This window comes from Macaca fascicularis, chromosome 10, assembly GCF_037993035.2.
Source record: "Macaca fascicularis isolate 582-1 chromosome 10, T2T-MFA8v1.1".
NCBI classification, from domain to species: domain Eukaryota; kingdom Metazoa; phylum Chordata; class Mammalia; order Primates; family Cercopithecidae; genus Macaca; species Macaca fascicularis.
In genome coordinates, this window is record NC_088384.1 from 94,559,187 (window position 1) to 94,579,041 (window position 19,855).

At 49.0% G+C, this 19,855-nt stretch overlaps 1 long non-coding RNA gene and 2 other non-coding genes across 3 annotated transcripts; all 3 read left to right on the plus strand.

Annotated features, from left to right (window-relative positions):
- The first annotated feature begins 405 nt into the window (after positions 1 to 405).
- On the plus strand, positions 406 to 14,622 carry LOC102125828 (uncharacterized). The gene is made up of 8 exons (XR_012418329.1): positions 406 to 429; positions 4,773 to 4,858; positions 9,466 to 9,499; positions 10,130 to 10,523; positions 10,948 to 11,105; positions 12,114 to 12,182; positions 13,956 to 14,141; positions 14,227 to 14,622. It is a non-coding gene; the product is annotated as an uncharacterized lncRNA (long non-coding RNA).
- Positions 11,542 to 11,673, plus strand: LOC123567340 (small nucleolar RNA SNORA71). Its single transcript, XR_006690256.1, has one exon. It is a non-coding gene; the product is annotated as a small nucleolar RNA SNORA71 (small nucleolar RNA).
- Positions 12,828 to 12,961, plus strand: LOC123567338 (small nucleolar RNA SNORA71). Its single transcript, XR_006690254.1, has one exon. It is a non-coding gene; the product is annotated as a small nucleolar RNA SNORA71 (small nucleolar RNA).
- Positions 14,623 to 19,855: the final 5,233 nt, after the last annotated feature.

Consider the following 19,855-nt stretch of genomic DNA (forward strand, 5'->3'; position numbering starts at 1 on the left):
AGCACAGCGGGTAACTGCTTTGCTAAACTCCAGCCTCGAAGTACACGGGATGGAGGGTGGAAAGAGTCTCTGAACTTCAAGATTTGCATATGAGGAACTTGATCAGATTTGCACAGTGACGGAGACTATAGACAGATGTTCCATGTTCTCTGCAGCATACTGGAGACAATCTTGGGAGGGGACTTAATGGCCCACAAATTCTCATAAGCACTGGCACTGTCTGCATCCTGGGCAGGGTGTGCCTCTTGGGCCTGAGACAGCCCTGCTACTGACTCTGCCCATGTTCTGGAGTGCAAGCAGCCCACCCTTGGGCCTGATAAGGAGCCCACACACTCCGCTCCAGTCAGATTCTTGGTACTCAATAGGTCAGAAGGACAAGAAAATCCAGGCCTGACCTACGCGACCATGAGGGAAATGGGGGTCCTTAAGGTGAGATCTGCTCCATATTTTGTACCTGGGAGAGGCCTATGGGATTCCAAGACTGTAAGAACATTGTGAGTCTCTGTGATGGGGAGGGGCTGTGGGATGCTGCTATGGTTTGGCTGTGACCCCACCTAAATCTCATCTAGAACTGTACTTCCCATAATTTCCACCTGTCGTGGGAGGTAATTGAATCATGGGGGCAGTTACCCCCATGCTGCTGTTCTTATGATAGTGAGTTCTCATGAGATCTGATGGTTTTATAAGGGGCTTTCCCCGCTTTTGCTCTATACTTCTCCTTGCTGCCACCATGTGAAGAAAGACGTGTTTGCTTCCCCTTCTGCCATGATTGTAAGTTTCCTGAGACCTCCACAGCCATGCTGAACTGTGAGTCAATTAAACCTCTTTCCTTTATAAATTACCCAGTCTCAGGCAGTTCTTTATAGCAGCGTGAGGATGGACTAATACAGATGCTGTGACTGAGAGGACACTGGGCAGGGGGGTCAGGTGTGCACACTTGTGGCCACACAACCCTGGTGTCCTCTTCTGCCTCCTACTCTTGCTGTTACTCTCCATGTGACTTTGGCTAAGTAACCCAACTTCTCCGCCCAGCCTTAGTTTCCAGTTACGGAAAATAGGCAGTCATAGTTCCCTGCTCATAGCGTTACTGTGAGAATTAAATGAAATGATTTATATCAAGACCGTAGCACAGAACAAATATCCCAGGCCTAGTAGTTGCTGTATTGTAGTATTCTGAGAAAGCTGAGGGCTTCTGTCACTGTAAGGACCCTGGGATTATTTATGAAGCAGAGGAAATGTGCTGTGTTTGAAAAGTCTAAGATAGCATTGTCAGCCAGGCATGGTGGAGCAGTCCTGTAGTCCCAGCTACTCAGGAGGTTGAGGTGGGAGAATCACTTCAGTCTGGGAAGTTGAGGCTGCAGTAAGCCGAGATCACACCACTGCACTCCAGACAGGTTGACAGACTGAGACCCTGTCTCAAAAAAGAAAAAGAAAGAGAAAGATAGCATTGTCCAGTAGAAATATAATGCAAGGCCGGGTGCGGTGGCTCATGCCTGTAATCGCAGCACTTTGGGAGGCTGAGGCAGGCGGATCACCTGAGGTCGGGAGTTTGAGACCAGCCTAACCAACATGGTGAAACCCTCTCTCTACTAAAAATACAAAACTTGGCCGGGCCTGGTGGCATGCGCCTGTAGTCCCAGATACTCGGGCGGCTGAGGCAGGTGGATCACCTGAGGTCAGGAGTTCGAGACCAGCCTAACCAACATGGAGAAACCCCATCTCTATTAAAAATACAAAATTACCAGGCATGGTGGTGCGTGCCTGTAATCCCAGCTACTCTGGAGGCTGAGGCAGGAGAAACGCTTGAACCCAGGAGGCGGAGGTTACGGTAAGCCAAGATCTCCCCATTGCACTCTAGCCTGGGCAACAAGAGCGAAACTCCATCTCAAAAAAAAAAAAAAAAGATAAAATGTAAAAGTAAAATTAATTGTAATAATTTATTTAACTGAATATAACCAAAATATTATCATGTCAGCATGTAATCAATATTTTATAATTACTTATGAGCTATTTACTATTCTTTTTCTTGTATGAGGTCTTTGGAATCTGGTGTGTGATTTACATTTATGGCACATTACAATTCCGACTGGCCACATTTCCAGTGCTCTGTAGCCACATTTCCAGTGCTCTACTCCCCACCACAGATCTAAGGCAATCTGGCTCTCATCACCCCTTTGGAGCTGGAAGAGACACAGCAAACAGGAGGCTGAGTGCAACCACAACCCACGCCCGCCTCTGCCGCCCCACCTATGAGCCTGAAAGGGCTTGGCCTCCTGCATATTCAGATTGAGGCCTCACCGAGCTGAATCTTAGGAGCTAGCAATTAAGGCCAAGGTGCCCTCAGAAAGCTGGAAACAGGCAGAACTGCAGATTTTCTGTAGTTCCAGATTTTCTTTTGCACTCCTTATTCCCATAACACTAAGGAAGGCACCTTGGCAGGTTCATTCCTGCAGCCCCAGTGCCTATAGCAGGATCGGCACCTAAGACGAGTGGTTGATGCTTGTTCCACAGTAGTGGAACAGGATGTTAAATTAGCCGGATGTGGTGGTGGGCACCTGTAGTCCCAGTTACTCAGGCGGCTGAGGCTGGAGAACAGTGTGAACCTGGGAGGCGGAGCTGGCAGTGAGCCAAGATGGAGCCACTGCACTCCAGCCTGGGCGACAGAGGGAGACTCCATCTCAAAAAAACAAAAAAAAGGAAGTTTCAGCTGACACATCAAGGAAAGGAGAAAGGAGGCACCAAGATAGAGGGAATAACCATATACAATTGCATCTCAAGAAACAAATGAGGCCGGGTGTGGTGGCTCATGCCTGTAATCCAAGCACTTTGGGAGGCCAGGGCAGGCAGATGACAAAGTCAGGAGTTTGAGACCAGCCTAGCCAACATGGTGAAACCCCATCTCTACTAAAAACACAAAAATTAGCCAGGCGTGCTGGTGGGTGCCTGTAATCCCAGCTACTCAGGAGGCTGAGGCACGAGAATCACTTGATCCCAGGAGGCAGAGGTTGCAGTGAGCCAAGATCACACCATTGCACTCTAGCCTAGGTGACAAGAGTGAAACCATCCAAAAAAAGAAAGAAAGAGAGAAAGAAAGAGAGAAAGAGAGAAAGAAAGAGAGAAAGAAAGAAAGAAAATTAAAAATGCAATAAAATTGCTGTTGTGATACGCAAAAATTGATTTGAGTATTGGCAGTTTTTGAAGGTTCCGTGATAAAATAGTGGCTGCCTTCCAAAGAAGATGCTGGACAGATGCAGAACTGAGGAAGGAGATAACTTAAAAGAAAAAGAGAGAAATAATCAGGATTAAACATCTCCCTAGCTTGGAGATGGTGCGGGCTTCTTGCAAAAGCACCAGATGAGACGTCTCCCCTCTCCTTACCCTTTACTCCACCTGGTTTGATCCTGAAAGTATTGAGAGTGAGTAAATGGACAGAAAATTCCTATTGAAGAGAAACATATCTGGATACATGAAGAGAGAAGGCCCATGTCCCCACCCCAGCAGACAGCAGCCCATCCTGTACGTCGCCCCAGCTGGTGGAGAAATGTCTTACCTATGAAAGATCATTGAAAACATAATAATGCATTAGACTGAACATTTAAACTTGTTGAATGGATTCAGCAGATCTGTAACTAATCCTGGTTTTTTTGTTTGTTTGTTTGAGACAGAGTCTTGCTCTGTCACCCAGGCTTGAGTGCAGTGGTGTGATCTCAGCTCACTGCAACTTCCGTTTCCTGGGTTCAAGCGATTCTCCTGCCTCAGCCTCCCGAGTAGCTGGGATTACAGGCACATGCCACCGTGCCTAGCTAATTTTTGTATTTGTAGTAGAGATGGGGTTTTACCATGTTGGTCAGGCTGGTCTCGAACTCCTGACCTCGTGATCCACCCACCTCCGCCTCCCAAAGTGCTGGGATTACAGGCTTGAGCCACCATGCCCAGACTTTTTGTTTGTTTGTTTGTTTGTTTTTTGAGACTGAGTCTCGCTCTGTCACCCAGGCTGGAGTGCAATGGTGCGATCTCGGCTCACTGCAACCTCCGCCTCCCGGGTTCAAGCACTTCTCCTGCTTCAGCCTCCTGAGTAGCTGGGATTACAGATGTGCACCACCACACCTGGCTAATTTTTTTGTGTTTCTAGTAGAGATGGGATTTCACCATATCGGCCAGGCTGGTCTCAAACTCCTGGCCTTGTAATCCACCCGCCTCAGCCTCCCAAAGTGCTGGGATTACAGGTGTGAGCCACCACACCTGACCCTACTGGTGTATTATTAAAAAATAATAAAATAAAATTGTTGAATGGAAACTGTGTTTTCCATATTTAGTGATTGCAAGACTTTTTATTACCTAAGAATGATCAGAAAAATTATAAGGCTTTGCCTGATATTTTTCTAGGGATAGGGGAGAGACACTTCCACTTAGCAAGTCTAAGCAGACATATCAGGAGTCCTGCTTTCAACCTACTGGTTGCAAAGGATTGGATTGTAGCTGAGAACACAAGGTTCTACCACGGGAAGTCTGTGACCTCATAGTAGCTGAGAAATCCCCGGGGCCTGCAGCCCCTTCGCCAGAAGAGATGGAATCATGGCCAGCTGGACAGCGTCTTCCAAAGAGTTGGTGCCCGGAGTCTAGGTGGGAAGTCAGCAACTGACCATGCAAGACCTGCGGGAGCTCCAGACCCATCTCTGCGCCAAGAGTGACCACCGTGCTGCAGATTTCGTTGTTATCTGTCCATTCTCCTCCTCGGCTTCTTACTGCTCCTCTGTTACTGTGTCTTTCAGGAGTCCGTTTGGGTGATGAGCGCTCTCTGGGGGCACTATGGGGGCATCCATGGAGCGTGGCAGCAGAGTGCTGCAATAGAAAACAGGTAGATGGGCTGGGCCAGGTGACTCACACCTGTAGTCCCAGCACCAGGGAGGCCAAGGCAGGCAGATCACTTGAGACTTGAGGTCAGGAGTTTGTGACCAGCCTGACAAACATGGTAAAATCCCATCTCTACTAAAAATAGAAAAATTAGCCAGGCATAGCGGTGGGTGCCTGTAATCCCAGCTACTCAGGAAGCTAAGGCACAAGAATCGTTTGAACCTGGGAAGCGGAGGTTACAGCAGGCCGAGACTGTGCCACTTCACTCCAGCCCGGGTAATACAGCGAGACCTTGTATCAAAAAGTAAAATAAATAAAATAAAATAATAAAAGTAAATTAAATTTAAAAATAAAATATAAAATAATAATAAAATAAAAATGAAGGAGCATCAGAGATACTCGGGTCCCAATCCCCTCTGCCATGATCTAGCTCTGGGCCCTGCTTTTCACCTCAGTTTACTCATCCCAAAAACAAAGCTGTGACGGAAAGGAATTTCCACTATTGTTGTTGTCATTGTTCTTATAAATACAATCCTGATCTTTTCCAAAGCCAGGATTTTTTTCCTCTCTTTTACCAGCAGCGTGTTCCCTTTCATTCCCTGGCAGGGAAATTTGCCCGGGTTTGGAGAACAGGGTGGCTGTTGCTGGGCTCCGTGCTCACCAGGCTGCTCTTTCCCATGCTGGCCATTGGCATCTGCCTCCCGCCCTGTGTCATGCTGTGCTCTCTTTCTGTGTCTGCATTTGAAAGCGATCATCAGCTGCCTATTGATGCCTTGGTCATCGATAGTACAGGCAGTTGAACTGCACAAAGCATTCTCCGTGTTTGGAAACGCTGGTGCTTTTCTCGCATTCGACTTCTCTTCTGTGAACACTCTCAAGCCTCTGGGGCATTGTGCGCTGTCATTTTGTTTGGCCTTTCTCAGCTTGACTTCTTGGCAAACATTAGGCTGTGTATATCCGGGACTATTTGTTCCCCAGGACGAGGTTAACTACTCAAGGGATGGCTGAGGCTCACAGAGCATGAGCCCTGCACAGAAGAGGTAACATTCACCAGCCAGGTGAATTGTATAAAAATTGGGTATAGATCCTGATTATGATAGGATTTCCAAAGAAAGATGGCTTCTTGGAGGTGGTGTGCTTTGGTGGTTTTCTGTTTGTGTTTTGAGACATGGTCTTGCTCTGTTGCCCAGGCTGGAATGCAATGGCATGATTAGAGCTCACTGCAGCCTCAACCTGCTGGGCTCAAGCGATCCTCCTGCCTCAGCCTCCGAAGTAGCTGGGACTACAAGCACATGTCACCATACCTGGCTAATTAAAACAATTTTTTTTTTTTTGTAGAGATGAGGTCTCACTATGTTGTCCACGCTGGTCTCCAACTCCTGGGATCAAACGATTCTCCCACCTCAACCTCCCAAAGTGCTAAGATTGCAAGTGTGAGTCATCGTGCTTGGACCTTGGTGGGTTTTTCTTTTTCTGGAGACGAGGTCTTGCTATGCTTCTTTGGCCTCAAGGGATCCTTCTGCCTCAGCCTCCCCAGTAGCTGGGACTATAGGTGCACACCAGCGTGTCTGGCTCTTGGTGGATTTTTGAAGTACTCAAATAGGAGTCCTTTAAAGTTGCAATGGGAAGGCTCTTAAGGGTTGGGGGGGAGAAAGAGGAAGACTCTGAAGCTGAAGAGGAGGAAGGGATGGGGAGTGGACACCTGTGCTGGTATGTGGATAAGTTAGGAACCAGAGGGGGCAGTATCTCCCCATCTCATTGTGTGGCCTGTAATAGATGACCTTTAAATGTTGATGCAAAAGAAGAAAGGGAAATGTTCATTGTGGCAACAGGAGAGGGCTCACTTAATTCTGACATGTAAGAAAAATTCCTTGTGTCTCAGTCTGCTTTTGGCTCTGAGGGCTTAAAAAAAAAAATGAAAAAGGCTGGGCATGGTGGCTCACACCTGTAATCCCAGCACTTTGGGAGGCCGAGGCAGGTGGATCACTTGAGGTCAGGAGTTCAAGACCAGCCTGGCCAAGATGGTGAACCCCGTCTCTACTAAAAATACAAAAATTAGCTGGGCATGGTGGCGGGCGCCTGTAATCCCAGCTACTTGGGAGACTGAGGCAGGAGAATCGCTTGAACCCAGCAGGTGGAGATTGCAGTTAGTGTGCCACACTGAACTCTAGCCTGGGCAACAGAGCAAGACTCTGTTAAAAAAAAAAAAAAAAAAAAGGAAGGAAGGAAGGAAGGAAGGAAGGAAGGAAGGAAGGAAAGAAGGAAGAAAGAAAGAAAGAAAACAGGACAACTTAACTGATTCAAATAAAATAAAATTAGGGTGAGGCATGGTGGCTCACGCCTACGATCTCAGCACTTTGGGAGGCTGAGGCAGGTGAATCATTTGAGGTTAGGAGTTCGAGACCAGCCTGGCCAAGATGGTGAAACCCCGTCTCTACTAAAAATACAAAAATTAGCCGGGTGTGGTGGCGGACACCTGTAATCCCAGCTAATCGGGAGGCTGAAGCAGGAAAAATCACTCGAACCCAGGAGACGGAGGTTGCAGTGAGCTGAGATCACACCACTGCACTCCAGCCTGGGTGACAGAGCAAGACTTTGACTCAAAAAACAAAACAAATAAATTAATGAAATAACAAAAGCAGAAAATGAGCATAGGGCCAGGCCTGGTGGCCCATGTCTGTAATCCCAGCATGAAAGTACATCAATAGGAAATGTATGTTGGTGTCGTGGAGCAACATCTCAAAAACCCTTGGAGGATGTTATGGACTGAATATGAGACCAAGGCAGGAGGATCATTTGAGACCAGGAGTTAGAGACCAACCTGGACAACATAGTATGACCCTATCTCTACAATTTTTTTTTTAAATTAGCAGGGCCTGGTGGCATGCTCCTATAGTCCCAGCTACTCAGGAGGCTGAGACTGGAGGATCGCTTGAGCCTGGGAGGTGGAGGCTGCAGTGAGCCATAATTTCACCACTGCACTGCAAGCTGGATGGCAGAGCAAGACCCTGTTTAAAAAAAAAAAAAAAAAAGTTGGCAGACTTCAGTTGGAAAGTCTTGGTCCCAGTGCCCTTGAAGGGCAGGAGTGGTGCTTCTGCCCTGTGAATGCCTTCTGACCCCACCACTCAGGAGAGGTGGACACGAGAGTGGAAATCAGTTGCCTCTATAAATGGTGACAGCTGGATGTGACCACCTGCAGGCTCCCTGACACCTACTCCTCCTTCCTTTACCTCTGTTGCAGCCCACCTTCCCACCCCTACCACACACCCTGCCATGCTGGATAGGGCCTGCCGGGTGAGCTTCCTCAGGAAGGAGTGGGGACTCGGCCAAGCATCCCATGAACGAGCAAATCACAGACACCCTGAGGGGTGTGCAGCCTCAACAAGTCCTAACCCACACTCAAGACAAATTAGATGAGGGATCTTAGAGATGGGTGACTCCTCCAAGAGCTCCAGAAAGGGTGGAAGTGCCTATCCTTGGCCCAGAAGGTAATTTTGAGAATTGAGAGCTTGAGTGTCAAAGGTTGTAAAAATCAGGCCGGGCATGGTGGCTCACACCTGTAATCCCAGCACTTGGGAGGCTGAGACAGGCGGATCACCTGAGGTTGGGAGTTCAAGACCAGCCTGGCCAATATGGTGCAATCTACTAAAAATACAAAAATTAGTCACCAGGTGTAATTCCAGCTACTCAGGAGGCTAAGGCAGGCAATCCCTTGAACCTGGGAGGCAGAGGTTGCAGTGAGCTGAGATCGCGCCACTGCACTCCAGCCTGGGTGACAGAGCAAGACTCTGTCTCAAAAAAAAAGTTTGTGGAGTTCAGAATAGCATTTCTCAGAAAGCCCCGCTACTGCTTGCAAATCTTTCCTTTTTTTTAATGACCCTGCACAGGTTTCACTGTCACAGGTTTAATTAAAGTCTTCTGCTTGATCTCAAGTAGCTTGGAGAAAAAATCCCTCAAAGTGTTGCCCTTCAGAGATATTTTCAACGGCCTTTATTAGAAGGACCATTATTTAAGGATTACATGGTATGACACAGGGTGACTCTGCTGCACCAGAGAAGAACACGCTACGGAAAACACTTTCTCTCCTTTAAGTCAAGTGTTTTCTGTGTCATCGGCTTGCCCAAGCATCCCTGGCATCTCTGCTTCTCAACCATAGGCTATGATGTGAATGGTGCTCCCAGGAGTAGTGCAGTACACGACCTGCACAACTGTATGTGGCAGTCCTGCCTACCCTCAGTGGAAGCAGGATGGAGATGTTCCCCTGGGTAAATGTGGCATATGTCCCTCACTATAAGCAAAAAACTAGAGCGAGTGTGAAGTCAGAAGTCCACCCAGAGAGAGAGGCAGAGTTGCAGGACAGGGATGGAATTCCAGTTCTGGTGTTCGTTGTTTTGGAGGCCCAGCTTGACCTCTGCCCTTCCCCTCGCTTGATTACATAAGTTTCCAATAATGTATTTTATTTTTGAAGCATAAGTTAGGTTTGTATCGCCAACACATTCTATCTAAAAGCCCAAGTCTTTTCCTTAACTTGTCCTAAATGGCCAGTTATTAAGAAATTCCACTGAGGGTTTGGCTGTTGCATACAGCCTTGTGGGCATTTTGCTTATCCAGGTTGACTTTCCCATCTGTGACACTGGCCTACGTGGTGAGGGATTCCAGCAAACAGGGCAGCATGTTGAGTTCTTGAATAAGTGTGTTGTGACAGCCTTTGTTACAGCATTTAAAGAACAGTCTGTTCTCAATGACTGACCCTTTGTCTGCTGACGTCAAAAACAAAACAAGACTGCAGACACACTCTTGCCAATGATAGAAGGGATGCATGTTTGAAGTGGATTTTTTTCTATTTTTTTGCTTGGAGAGGAGGGTGTGTGGACACTAGGCTGGCCATGGTCCAAGCTGACCTATTTGCCAGCCGACCCCCGACTGGGCTGCCGTAACAAAGTGCCATCATCAACTGGGTGGCTTATAAACAACAGAAATTTATTTCTCACAGTTCTGGAGGCTAAAAGTCCAAGATCAAAGGTACCAGTAGATTTGGTAAACCAGGAAGTGGTGAGGGCCCACTTCCTGGTTTATAGACTGATGGCTGTCTTCTCACTGTGTCCTCAAATGGAAGCTGACGTTTCACAAATATTTTCTGGGTAAATGGATGGGTGGGTGAACTCATGGAAGGGATGCTCCTTTAGATGAACGCTTGGATAAAGGGCGTTAGTAGAGGGACAGAATTGCAGCTCCGTCCGGCCAGGGGGCGCTGCAGGCACGTCTGCGCAGGTAGGGGCCCGGCGGAAGCGCCGCTCTAGGCTGCAGCCGCGCCCCCAGCCGTATTTCCGCTGGCGCAGAGCACCAGAGAGAGAGTCTTGTGGCTGCGGTTTGCAGACTGCTCTTCGCCCCCCTCCGCGAGGTTACCCCTGTACTCGCCGCCATCCATCCTGACGCCCGGGATGAGTCACTGAGAGGCAGCGCCCGAGGCGTGGTCTTCCCAAGAACCCCCAGTGGCCTCCCAAGGCCGGTGCTGTGTACCTCCTTCCCGACAAAAGGGGAAACTGAGGCCCCGAGGGGAGTGGGAAGAGCCGGCCGGACGTCAGGCCCAGCCCCTGGTGCAGTGCTGCGTCCCCTCCACCGGGGTGGGCCCCTCAGGATTCGCGTGTCCTCGGGAAAAAGACTGGCGGGTGAGCCGCGCCCTCGGCCTTCGCTGGGCTGAGCCGACCCCATGCAGACGTCAGACCCCCGGTCCGCACAGTCTCTATGCGGGGAGGCTTAGTGCCCCTTGAGAAACGTGCAGCCCGGGGCCTTGCACGCGGGCTGAGGGGCTCTAGAGACCTCGCGACTTTCACTCCCCCGACCCCGATCTCCGACTCCTGACTTTGGAAGCCCCCAAAGCTGCTTGTCGGTTGCCTACAGAGTGTCAGTCATTGTGCCACGTCCTTGGAACCGTTAACTCATTTTCTCCTCAATAACCTGTAAAACCTCCATTTTACAGACCAATTGGCTGAGGTTTTAATAGAGGACGCCCAGGGCCCCAGAGGGGCGAATTCCAGACTCCTTTGCCAGAACCTTGTACTAAGCCCCTTCCCTATGCTTTTCCCTGCCTAGGCCTCGTGGGCTGTGCGGCTCTCCTGGAGACAGATGACAGCTCTCCCTTGGATGACTTTGCTGGTTCCGCACCAGCCACAGCCCCCGTTTTTCCCGCAGCACCCTGATCTGCACTCCCTGAGGGGCTCCCACTGTCCGCGCGGTGAGAATGTCCCTGGGTAAGTGGTGTTGGTCATGAGCACCATGGGGGACCCCAGCGGAGGGCATGGCCATGAATTCCGAGAACTGTCTGGCAAAGCCGGGTGCAGAGGAGAGCCTGGCTAAGTTCTTTCATTCTCTTGATCTTGACTTTCTGTAATGTAATGAAACTGCGAAAACTCTGTAAAGGGGAGATCTTGCACGTTTTTCTTGCTTTTGAACCCATGATGTCTGGCAACCCGTAGATACTTAATATTTGTGGGATGAATGAACAATTTAGCCTTTTTTTTTTTTTAACCAAAAATTAGTCTTCTGTGACTTTCTTGATGGGGGCACATGAGATCTTTGTACTGCATTAGGTGGATAGCGCTCAGATCCTTTGGGCTTGGCGCTTTGGCAGTCTCCAGGCAGCTCATTTTGGCCTCTGTTCCTGGATTGCCCTCTGCTCTTTCCTGCGCCTGCATTCGTAAGTGATCACGGGCCGCCCATGTCCTGGTCATTGGTAGTGCAGGCAGAGGAAATGTGGGAAAGGTTGCCGTGTTTGGAGGGTCCACATCTTCACCTTCCTGTCCCGGGAACTTTCCTACACTCCTGCTTCTCAAAGCTGCACACACCTGGGGCATCCAGGGGATTGGGGGCTGCCGTGGGTGTCACGTCATGATTAGAGCTTTCACTTCCTGCTCCCTGCTGTTGGGAACCAGGCTATGTGTGTTGCTTAAATTCCCTTGACGACCAGCAGAGTCACTGCCTCAGCCGTGGCACACTCCTGTAAACCTGGTTTTGATCTTTCAATCTTCTGCTGATTAACTACACATTGATCAGTGCTGGCCACCCTCACCCTGCCGTAGACCATCCACTGTCTTCCTCTGTAGAGTTAACTATTTTCTCTTTTATGAGGAAATAGTGTGTTTGCTTAGGAATGTTTACTGTCTGGTAACTACTGTGCTAAGCCCTTTCCTGTTGCTTGCCATCCCTGCTGTGAGCAGGGACAAGCTAGGTGCTCACTCATGGCATCTTATCTGTTGCAGATAGTCCACTGTGTGCAGAGGCATGGGAGTTGTCATGTCGGGAACATGCTAGACCTCCGTGTCCTTGAGGTAAGATCTCTGGTTCATTCTTTGGAATGTTGGTTCTTTGTATCTAGTACAGTCCTGTACATGTTCCCAGGGGCTTTGGGGTTGGTGTAGGGGAGTTGAGAGGTGAGATGAGAATGGCACTGTGGGTCCCCAGATCCGCTGTCCACCCAGCCAACCCACATCACCTCTGGCCCTTCATGTGCCTTTAGGACTTCCTGCTGGGGGGAAACCTCCAGAGTCCCACTTTGGTAATAAGAGGTCTCTGCCCTTTCTCCCCGGGCAGCAGGATGTTGTAATGGAAGATGGGTGGACCTAGGCTTCAGAGACTCTGGTCCTCTGGCTTTAAATCCCCTTCTGCCACTATCCCAGTCAAGGACTGATTCAGAACCTAATTTTCTTCATTTGGAAAATTATGTTCTGATAGAGGTGACTTTTGTGGTACTTGAGACCACATGATTCCTATCATTACCAACCAGTATTTTCCCACTGTTTTTGCCCCATGTGACTTCTCTTTGATTCCTCCTGGCGGGGAAGTTCTATGGGGCTTTTACAGGAAAGCAGAGCCACTTTTGGGGTCCTGGGCTGGATTGTTTTCCTGGACTGGACTTAGTCCACAGGCTGCTGGCATCTGTTTCTCCTCCTGCATCTCTCTCTGCCCTTGTATACACCTGCATTCAAAAATGATCACGGGCTGCCTGTGCTCTGGTCATCGATAACGCAGGGAGAGGAATTGCTGAAAGCCGTTTCCCGTGTTTGGAGGGTTCACACCTGTCCCTTTCAAATGCTGGCGCCTTCACACACTCCTTCTCTCCTGCCAGCACCTTCTGGTCTCAGGAGCATTGCAGGATGCTGTGTGAGTGAGTGATGGGAGACACTTTAGTGTGGCTTTTTTCAGCTTAGCCTCCTGTTATCAGAGAACAGTCTCTCTCAGTGTCAAGGTTTGGGTACTAGATGGTGAGAAAAGCCTGTGTGAATTATTTTTTTTAACAAATAAGTGTGATGTTGGGTGGCATACAGTCACTGCCTTAAGATTTTCAAAGAGAAGCAGCCTTTTGGAGGTGGTGGACCTGGGCAGGTCTTTCAAAGAGTGGGATGCGATGGGCAATAGAAAGGTATTCCAAGGCCGGGCGCGGTGGCTCAAGCCTGTAATCCCAGCACTTTGGGAGGCCGAGACGGGCGGATCACGAGGTCAGGAGATCGAGACCATCCTGGCTGACACGGTGAAACCCCGTCTCTACTAAAAAATACAAAAAACTAGCCGGGCGAGGTGGCAGGCGCCTGTAGTCCCAGCTACTTGGGAGGCTGAGGCAGGAGAATGGCGTGAACCCGGGAGGCGGAGCTTGCAGTGAGCTGAGATCCGGCCACTGCACTCCAGCCTGGGTGGCAGAGCGAGACTCCGTCTCAAAAAAAAAAAAAAAAAAAAAAAGAAAGGTATTCCAGGGAGGAGTAGCAACATGAGAAGGTCTTTGAGTCTGGGGTGAGCAAGAGTGAGACAGATGTGCAGGCAAGTAATGAGAGCGTGGAGGGATGGCTGCTGGGGTGGTCCTTGGCTCCCAGCACGGCGAGGTGGGACATCTATGGGAGGGGCCCTGAGAGTTCTCTCCAGCTGTCTCTCTGCCAGTTGCACATCTGCTCGGTTGCATGTCAAGACTCCTAGGACAGTTTTGCTAGACTCCTAAGTTTTATTTTGAGTAATCTTTGGGAGCATTGAGATTCCTTTTTGAGATGAGTTTGGTATGAAAGAAACTGGCAACTCATACCTTGATTAACTGGGGGCATTCCCATTGACATCAGCTTGAAGAAAGATGGCAGAGCACTGGCGACCAAGCACTTGCAGCCTCCTGCTCTGTGGCCCCTCCTCACTCCAGGGATGCCGCCCTGGGTCTGGAGACTGTTGGAGGAAACCCCAGGAGGTGCAGGCACTGAGCCTCTCGAGACAATGACCTGGGGTCCCAGCTTCCCTGGAGGGGTCTCCTCATGGTAAGTGAATGCCAAGAGGTTAAGTCGGCCTGTGTTTCCCAGGCAGAAATTCCAAGCCGCTGGCTTCATTTGTCTTCTCTTTTAGATTGTTTGAGGGTTGATCACAGACCAAAAGTGATGAGTGATGTCACTCCATGACGCATGGCTGGACCTTCTTGCCCCTATTGTCTCAGCACAACACTAATCGACTTTTCCCTCAGCGTGGGTGGAGGGTGGGCGGAGGAAAAGCCCTGTGGCTCTGGGGACTTGGGATCCAGAGGTGAAGACCTTTCAGCTGGCTCTGCCCTGCCAGTGCCACAGAGTGCCATGGCCCAGGAAGACTGGTTTTCTTCCATCTAGGCCAGGCCATCCAGTGGCCATCCTCCGTGTCCTCCTGCCTGTTCCTGGTGTGACTTCTGAAAACCAAGAATTTGTTCCTGTTGACTTTTTCTGTGCTGTGGACCATTGTCCTCTCACGCACTCAATAAATCTTGAAACATGCCCTGCTGCTAGTTCTTTCATTTTTGTGTATTTGTTTTTTTTATCAGTATCTCCGTGTGCCAGCAAGACTGGGTATAGAGACTGCGTCACAAGGGCAGGTTTTCTGGTTCTCATTCGTTAAGACTTTCCCCTTGACACACACCCAAGGCTTGACCTAGGGAATGTGAGATGGAACGTGGGATTTGGACTGGGGTTGAACAGTAATCCCAAGTGCATCTAGGGGTTGCAGGGGTTCAGGCTTAGGAGAGACGGGGAACTGTTAGGATTAAGTTGGCGGGGGAAACATTTGAGCCAGAGCTTTGGGAGAGAAGACGGGATGACTTAGGGATGGAGACAGGGGCGGGAGTCCTTGAGGAATGTAAGAGTGCCCTGAGCTCAGGTGGTGGATTGCAGGTGAATGTAGGAGTTGGTTTTGAGCAGAGGAGAGAGTGGAGTGTATGAGGAACAGCTGCCCTTGGAGAGCTCTATGGGTGTGGTAGGCAGTGCCAGCCACTGGGGCTTCTGTTACCATGAGATAGATTTGGTCTTTGGGAGTTCTCTTTGGTAGCAGCGATCGCAGTGATGTGCTCAGTGTGTATGTGTGTCACCACCGCACATATTACCCTGTCCTCTTTTTTTAGGTAAATTTCACACACAAGAATACTCCCAAAGGCCATGGGAGAAAGTGGGGGGTCAGTTGGTCCCATTCCTTTAGTTGAAATAGAAATCACTGTGACTTAAGCCGGGCGTGGTGGCACACGCCTGTAATACCAGCACTTTGGGAGGGTAAGGCGGGCAAATCACTTGAGGTCAGGAGTTCAAGACCAGCCTGACCGATATGGTGAAACCCCATCTCTACTAAAAATACAAAAATTAGGCATGGTGGCAGGCACCTATATTCCTAGCTACTCAGAAGGCTGATGCAGGAGAATCACTTGAACCTGGGAGGTGGAGGTTGCAGGGAGCTGAGATTATGCCACTGCACTCCAGCCTAGGCAACAGAGTGAGACTCTGTCTCAAAAAAAAAAAAAAAAAAAAGAAATCACTGTGACTAGGATTGAGGGAAACCAGGCTTTCAGGCATCTCTGATGACCTCTGCCAGCAGGAGACATTCTTGGGACTGAAGAGTCCGCTCTGCCAGCCATTTCTGGCGAGGGCCTTATTTCTGCATTGTCCCCCTCCTTATTCCTACCCGAGAACCACCTGACACCTCTGATTTGCTCTCTTGAAGATCCCCCCACCTGCTGCAACCCCTCTCTGGTCAGTTTTACCCAACTGTGTCCCTTGTCCTTTAGTGAGAAATGACCACATTTCCCCCACCAAAGAAAGGGGGTCAAAGTTCTCCCCTTTTCTGAGTCCACTATTTTTAGTGAAGTTTTACACTGGTTGGTGTCTTGAATTGGTAGACCTGTCTTTCGTTAGCAAACTGACCCCTCTCATTGCTAAGCAGGTTCCCGTCCGCTAATAGGACCCATGTCTACACCCCACTCCCTTCTCCTTTAATCTCTCATTGTCTTTCTCTCTTTTATGGTCTTCTTGACCCACTATCTCAATCCTGCAACCCGGGGGTCCCTTACACCCTGTTTAGTTTGTTCTATAGGAGGCAACAGTGATGGAGTAGTGAAAAACACGGGAAGAGGCGAGACTGCCACGCAGTGGGGGAAGAGTGTCAGCTATAGAGATAGATCACTTACCATGACCTGGCCCCCAGCATAAAAATTTCCTTACTAACCCAGACTGGTTGATTTGTGGAGGGTTCCCTCATTTATCACCCTATTTTCATGCATCCTAGTGGTTGCAGGCTGGATGTGAAGGTCAGTGAACTAATATGTTAGAAGCTCTTAGCATAGCACTTGGCACACAGGAAGTGCTCAGTAAAGGACAGCTCCTCTCAATCACTGGAACTTCCTTTCCAATTGTATGTGGTCCTCATTGCTGGCCCAGCCTCTTAGGTCTTTCTTCTCCTGCCCTCTGCCACCCTCGCCCGACCCTACCCTTGGCCTCTAGCCTAGACTTCCCATTCTCCAGAGGAGACAGCGAGGCCCTCCTCACTCTGCCTGTGGCCTGCCTGTCCACCCTTTTCTCACACAAGCACCCTAGGCCTCAGCCACCCTTCTGCTTAAGGTCCCTGCACATGTTCTTTTCCCGGCCTATGTGCCTTGGAATGCATCATTCACTTCAAGCTTAGCTGATTCAGCTTGTGTCACTTTCTTCAGGAAGTCTTTGCCGGCGGAACCTCCACCCAGACTGGATTCCCCGCCCCTCCTTCCATTCATGTGAAATATCAGTTCTGTGCAGGCACAATTCTAGGAACTGGTAAACAAAACAGGCAAAAGAGCAAATCCCTGCTTTGTACTTACATTTTGGAGGACAAGGGCATATCATAAAGTACTAAAATGGGTAGAATGTTTGAGAAATGTTAAGGAAAAAAGTTACAAAGCAGGGAAACAAGATAGGAAGTTTGGAGACCAGCAGAGGGAGTGGCATTTTAAATTGACTAGACGGGAAGGCCTCCCCAGGGAGGTGCGATTTGACTAAAGTGAGGAGCTCTCGCGGCTGGGTGTTCACTGCAGCCTGTGCAAGCCGCCATCACCACATGGACCATGGACAATAGGAAACTTTTCCTTTGGATACCAGGCTCGGTGAAGTGGGGAGACAACAGGCATCTGAGGCCACTGCAATGCTGCTTCTGATTATGGACGTTTCACCATGTTGTGAGGCTGGCAGCTGAATCAAGCCAGGATTAACTGGTCAGCACCTGGAAGGGTGTGTCTAGAGTCCAGGCTCTGCACCTGTCAGCTCCCCATCCCCCACACCTCCAACCGCAGCTCAGCGGTCTAGGGAAGCCCAGTCACCCAAGGACAGCCTTGATAGGCCTAACCCATCACCTTGGTCCAGGACCCATAGCAGTGATCACCGAGCCCTGCAGTGTTTCTGCTGGGAGAGTTCTGCATGTCAAGAGACTGAGTAATTGGTTGCAGAAACAGGAAGAGACAGAGTAATTAAGTCTTAACAGCAGCCTAGGAGCACAGAACATCGAGCTCCTGTTGCAAGTGAGCTCCTGTTGCAAGTTTCTAGAACTCACAGGTGGAGAATGAAATTTCAGTTGCCAAACCACGTTCGTGCTCCTCCAGGCATGACTGTCAGCAGTATTCTGACTTGCCATCAGGCCTGGGGGTCACTTTTTTCTGAATTTTTATAAGGTGTGGCCATGTGACCAAGATTCCTCTTCCTTTTCTAAAAAAATTTTTTGTTTATTTTTTGAGACAGAGTCTTGCTCTGTCACCTAGGCTGGAGTGCAGTGGCGCGATCTCGGCTCACTGCAACCTCCGCCTGCTGGGTTCAAATGATTCTTCTGCCTCAGCCTCCCAAGTGGCTGGGATTATAGGCGTGCACCCCCACACCCAGCTAATTTTTTGTAATTTTAGTAGAGATGGGGTTTCACCATATTGGCCAGGCTGGTCTCAAACTTCTGACTTCAAGTGATCCTCCCGCCTCAGCCTCCCACAGTGTTGGGATTACAGGCATAAGCCACCATGCCCAGCCTGTTTTTAATTATTTTTTTATTTTAAGACAGGGTTTTACTCTGTCTCCCAGTCTGGAGTGCAGTGGCGCAATCTGGGCTCACTACAGCTTCAACTTCTTGGGCTCAAGCAATCCTCCTGCCTCACCCTCCTGAGTAGCTATAGGTGTGTGCCATCAGGCCAGGCTAGTTTTTGTTTTTGTTTTTGTTTTTGTAGAGATAGGATTTTGCAATGTTTCCCAGGCTGCTCTCGAAATCCCAGTGTCAAGTGATCCTCCCAAATTGGCTTCCCAAAGTGGTGGTGGTACAGGCGTGAGCCACCACACATAGCCCTTTTTTTTTTTTTTTTTTTTTTTTTTTGAGAGTCCTTACATTCACTACTACTGTGTCCATTACTAAAGGCAGCAAAATGAGTCTTTTCTCATTATAGTAAAAAAACTTACCAACATAATGCCTGACAAGTGGCAGGTGCTCAGTCAACATTTTGGGATAAGGAATGGGGCCAGCAGATGCCCTGATAGTGTGCACCAGGAATGACTCATGCAGGCCCCTCTGCCTCTGTGGGTACAACTGATGACAGGTGGGCCTGGTGAAGTCATTAAGAATCTGATGTGGCTGGGCAAGGTGGCTTGTACTTGGAATCCCAGCTACCCAGGAGGCTGAGGTGGAAGGATCACCTGAGTCCAGGAGTTTGAGACCAACCTGGGCAATACAGCGAGACCCTGTCTCTAAAAAAAGAATTTTTTTTAATTAGCTGGGCACATTGGCACATGCATGTAGTCCCAGCTACTTGGGAGACTGAGGAGGAAGGATTCCTTGAGCCCAGTTCGAGGCTCCAGTGAGTTATGATCACGCCACTGCACTCCAGTCTGGACAACAGAGCAAGACCCTGTCTCTTAAGGAAAAAAAAAAAAGACCCAGGCAGGTGGCCCATGCCTGTAATCCCAACACTGGGAGGCTGAGGTAGGGGGATTACTTGAGCCCAGGAGTTTGAGACCAGCCTAGGCAACATGGTGAAACCCCATCTCTACAAAAAAAATACAAAAATTAGCTGGGTGTGATGGCACGTGCCTGGAGTCCCAGCTACCAGCATGAGTGAGACCCTGTCTCAAAACAAACAAACGAGCAAAAAAAACCTGATGTGGTCACTTAATTGCTATGGGGCCTGGAGCACATTATTTCCCTCCCTGACCCTCAGCTTCTGGCTCTCTGATTTGACCATCAACACAGCATTTACCCCCAAATAGCAAAGATTAAGATGATGCATGTTAAATGCATAACATAGTAACTGCCTTGCATGGAGTGCTCGATAAATGTCTGCTGTTTTTATCTGATGAGCACATATAGCTTGTTGATAGTTAAAATGAAGAACAAATATAAAATGTCATTATGACAGGCTCATCTGTTAAGGCACCACGAATACTTTCTTCTTTCTTGTTTGCTAATTTGCACACATCCCAGCAGGGTTGGTGTTAATCACTGCTACCATTGATTGAAATTCTATTAAATCCCATGCACTGTATTAAGCCTGTATATATAATTACCTCACTTAATCTTCACAACCACCCAGCGAGGTAGATTTACTTATCTTCCATTTTACAAATAAGGAAACCAAGGCTCAAAGAAACGGAAGAGACCTGTCTCACACCTAATGAGTGGCTCAGCTAGTTTTCCATTTCCTGCTGTATTAAATAGTGAAAAGTGTTTCAGGCTGATTTCATAAATAGCATGA